Consider the following 5,000-nt stretch of genomic DNA (forward strand, 5'->3'; position numbering starts at 1 on the left):
AGGGACGGTTCTGCGTGTGCTGGTATGTTTGCATGGATTCATGAACAGCATGCATATGAGCAAATGCTGTATACACACGCAGACGAGGGTGAGCGTGCATGTGTGTGTTTATAAAAATGTCGTAAAATTCTAGAATAATAAACAACTGTACCGATAAAAAATTGACTTTTAATGTTGCCCTATGCATGAATAAAAAATACTGGTATCTGACCCGCTCGGTCATGGAAATATCATGAATGCTAAATTTACTCCATGGAAAATGGTCACAAAAAGAAGGAAATGGACGAAGAAGGATGGAAGCGTTCTGCGTTTTATGAAATGGGAAAGGCTTAACAGGTAGCCTATGGAGGGCAGAAGATAAATAGTCTCTGTCTCTGTCTCTGCTTCTGTCTCTATCTCTCCCTCACCCTCTCTCTGTGATTGTGGGTGAAAGTGAGTCAATGAGTCAGTGAATGTATGTGTGTGTGTGTACGAGCACGCGCCCCATTTTCCGCGGATGAACCTGAAGAAGACTAAAATAAACAGTATTAAGTATTAATGATTGCAAGTACACACAGCTGAACCCAACACTCATATACGGACGCGTGTTAAATCATATCTTTGAGAAAAAATACATATAATCATCGGAATTCCACGCTAGCAACAACATGGAAGGCCACAGAACGGTTACATCACGTCGCACTTGTACCAACTTAAAAATGACACAAGAAAATGTGGACTCACTTCCATCCATGGCTCCATAGCGACTTATCTTCAGAGAGTAAACATGGCAAGCCTCCCCCGGGTGCTCTGTGACCTGTTGTGAGCACCCAGTAACGGACCGAAGAATAATATCTCTATCGCTTAGAGCTGACAATCCCATGACCTTAGAAGGCGAACGTCAACCATGTAGGAGGGGCTCCAGCTCCTAGGGTCACTGGGTACAGCGTGAGACGTAAAAAAAAAAAAAAATTCTCTATTTTTTTTTTTTTTTTTTTAGATTTGTTGTTGTGTCTTCTGTTCAATGTGGACGTGCGTGTTCATGATCAGGCCTTCCTTCCCTCGAGCTCATGAGAACCAGACGCGCATCAGAGGGAAAACCATTACGTGTCACAGAGAGAGAAGAGGGGAAACAAAGAGGAGGTGAGAGACAAAGAGGAAGATAATGAAGGAAAGGCCGATAGCAAGGAAGAGGTACGGAACAAAAGCGAGGAGGGAGGAGGGAGGAGGGAGGAGGGAGGAGGGAGGAGGGAGGAGGGAGGAGGGAGGAGGGAGGAGGGAGAGAGAGAGAGGGGGGGAGGGTGGCGGGATGTGCCATTGATATCATAAGCATCTGTAGAGAGAATGATGGGCGTAAACAGGATGAGGGGTGTGTGGGGGGGGGGGGGGATGAGAATATGGAGAAAAATAAGGAGGGAAAAGTGAATGAATTAAAGGGAGACGAAGGGGAATAAAATAAAGGGAGAAGGGTAGTAAAATAAAGAGGGGAGGAGAGTAAGATAAGGGGAAAGGGGTGAAAAATGGGGGTGAGGGGATTAGAATAACGGGTGGGGGGGGGGGGGATCAGGAGAGGAAGAAGGGACAGAGAAGTGGTGCGTGTGTGTATGGGAGGGGGGGGGTTAAAGAAAGACAAAAGTATGAGAAAGAGACAGAAAGAAGGAAGCGAGAAGGAGAGATCAGGGAGAGAGAGGCCAAGAAGGAGAGGGAAGCATTCGAAGGAGACAGAAAGGATCTCAAGCAAGCAGCATGCAGAGTCAAGGAACGTGGAGTGTTTGAGCCGCTTCTTGTTGGTAGTGCTTGAGCCTGTCTCCTGAGCTGAAGTGTGGAAGGAGCAGGAGACTGTCAAGGGGGCTGTCCTGCTGGAGGTGCGTTTGTTTGTTTGTTTGTTTGCTTGCTTGAGGATCTACTTGTCTTCCTCCGACGTAAGAATTTTATGATTTTTTGTGATCTATATTTTGTTATTTTTACGAAGTAAGCGATACACAAGCATGCGCACACAAACACATGCACAAACATATTTACTTTATATATATATATATATATATATATATATATATATATATATATATATATATATATATATATATATATATACTTCTTTAACGTTTTTCATAAGACCGCATAAAAAATATACATTGAAAAAAACATACGCATACATAATGCACCTGGTAATTTCTGCGTTACCAAAAAGAGACATGAGTCAGCCCTCATCTGACTCAGAGACCGGGACTTTTTGGCTCACAATGTGCCTTACCATAGGATACTCGGTGCATTGTTTTAATGTATACTCTCTCCAATTCTTCGGTCTGTTTATTCATGTAATCTTCATTGTATGTATATTCATCATTATCCTGGCTGGGTTTACCAGGTATGTCTACTGTATGCTTTTTAATGGCCGAAATGCGGATGGACCGAACGTAGAGTTTATCATCCGTTATCATATCAAACATTGAAACCGCACGTTCACCTAATTGGTTTTACTCTAATTCTTTTGTAAATTTATAATTTATGTTGTATGAGTATGTGCACACATGCACGGCACACTTCCGAAGCTGTGTATGCTTGTGTGCATAATTCCCATCTACAAGGTCATTCATTTAATTCACTTTATTATCATTACACAGAATTGAAGTTGTAGTAGATGTAGTAGTAGTAGCTGCAGCATTGGTTGTTGTTTTAGGTCCATGACGAGGTGTATAATAATTTATCTAGAGTTCACTTTAACAAAACATGTTACTAAGAGAAACTAGCACTTTTGACCACTTTAACATTAAGCAAGCGATCATTTCTCAAATTGCTTTAGTTGAGAACACGAAAAACTAAAAACACCTCAACATCTCTACATATTCTCATGACAGCATAACAGTCATGTATGCCAATATGGCAACTTTCATGATTGCTGAAGGGCCCTTGAGACAGCTAGCACGGCAGCATAATGATTTAGTGACAGCATGACTCCCGTAACGACAGCATAACTTTTCGTGTACAAGTCTCCTTTCGTGACTGTTCATGTGGCTCAATTGGTCTCATAATGTATTTGTACTGCAACATGTCAAGTCTAGTTTCTCCTTTGTCGAGCCGGAGACATTGATGGAAATGGCAATGTTTTCTCTTTCATGAACAGCATGACTGCTGTGGCTCGTGGCAACGTTCTTCACAGCTGTTGTATAATCACAACTGTGGATCTCTCTAAAAGAAAGAAGAAAACGAGGGAGAAAAAAAAAATGGACAGGAAAAAAGACCGTAAAACAGTTCGAGCGCATACGTCATACTGCTTATTATACATGTTAACACGTTGCAGAACGAAGCCAAAATCAAAACATGAAAAAGCTGAGACCGGCTCCCTTCAGCGTAAAACAAACAAAATGCACATTCCCTCCGTCTCTAACGATACCTACGATTTTATTTTTACGTCTGGCAGCAGTCACTTCTCCACACCCTCCCTCCCCCTCCCGCACACTAGCCTCCCTCTCTCCGGCCCTCCCTTCCTTCCTCCCTTCCCCCGGCCGTCCTCCCTCCCTTCCTCCCCCCCCCCCTCTCTCTCTCTCTCCCTTTGCACCCTTCCTCCCCCTTCCTCCCCCCCCCCCTTCCGCTCTCCCCGACCCACCCTTGTCGAAGCTACGCACCAAAACACGCCGCTTCGCTCCCCATGTTCGCCGCACACACTTCAGGTCGCGCAAAATGACTCTCACTTTCTTTCACGTCCTCTCCGCCACGGGAGAATTAGCTGGCACTTTCGGCGCTTTCTAATCCCTTTTCGCGACGCTTCTCTCTGGTGATCATTCTCACGTTTGTCAATTGTCTGTGATGTCTTTTTTTGCCTTTTCTTGTTTACCGGATACCGTTTTGAGATATGAAGGATGCGATATTTACAGAGTTGGAGCTTTAATTAAGTTCATGGTTATACATGATCTAATTTTGAGGGAGTGATGATATGAAGGGAACTAGTGATGAAAAAATATTAGTGGTAATACTAGTAGAATAGTAGTAGTAAAGATTATTCTAACAACCATAATAATGGAAGTAGAGCTAGCAAAAGCAATACATGAGTATTAACAAACAGATCAAAGTAACAGTCATAAAACAACAGGTAGTAACAGTCATAATGATATTGCAGCTACAACCAATATTAAGCTCAATCTATACTAACTAAATAAATAAAGGTAACGTAGTAAGTCAACAGTCATAACAGGCCGCATATCACAGTAATAAATAGAGTAACAATAATAATGAAAACAATAGTAATAGTGATAATAGTGAAGACGATGCATATAAAGCCAAGGACAGCGAGAAGCTAACACACACACACACACACACACACACACACACACACACACACACACACACACACACACACACACACACACACACACACACACACACACACACACACACACAAACACACACACACACACACTTCCTTTCCACGCGCTGTCCACGTGGTAGGGATTCGTGGATTAATTCGTTCTTATTATATGATATCAAGAGATTATGATATGATTTGGTGCTGTTACGCGCAGCTCTTGCTTTCCACGCGCTGTCCACGTGGGATTTATTTACGTCCTCACTCGCTAAAACGCGTTCGTACGAAATGATATGGATGATTTGTCTTAATCTGTGATAGTGCCATATCGTATATTCATATAAGTATATGAGAGTGAGATATTGGGATGTTATTACAGTATTTTGAAATAATGTTATATATTATCTTATTGTTAGGAAAATAATATATTATGAAGATATTATATCACAAGGCTGCAAGAGTGTACATCATAATTCATATATATGAATAAAAACAACTATACTTATGTGTCTAATATATATATATATATATATATATATATATATATATATATATATATATATATATATAAATATATACATATATATACATATATATATATATATATATATATATATATATATATATATATATATATATATATGCATGTATGTGATGTGTGTATTGTATAATACAAGATGTTCAGGTCTATAGTTAGAGGATGTTACGTTCTTCCCCC

General features: G+C 40.9%; 1 protein-coding gene across 1 annotated transcript in view; it reads right to left on the reverse strand.

Moving 5' to 3' along the window:
* The window catches only part of LOC122263364 (uncharacterized), a 30,416-nt gene that overhangs the window by 20,505 nt on the left and 4,911 nt on the right, over positions 1 to 5,000 (reverse strand). The window lies entirely within an intron of this gene.

This window comes from Penaeus japonicus, unplaced genomic scaffold (genome assembly GCF_977035675.1).
Source record: "Penaeus japonicus unplaced genomic scaffold, GWHDUDI00000001_assembly GWHDUDI00000030, whole genome shotgun sequence".
NCBI classification, from domain to species: Eukaryota; Metazoa; Arthropoda; class Malacostraca; order Decapoda; family Penaeidae; genus Penaeus; species Penaeus japonicus.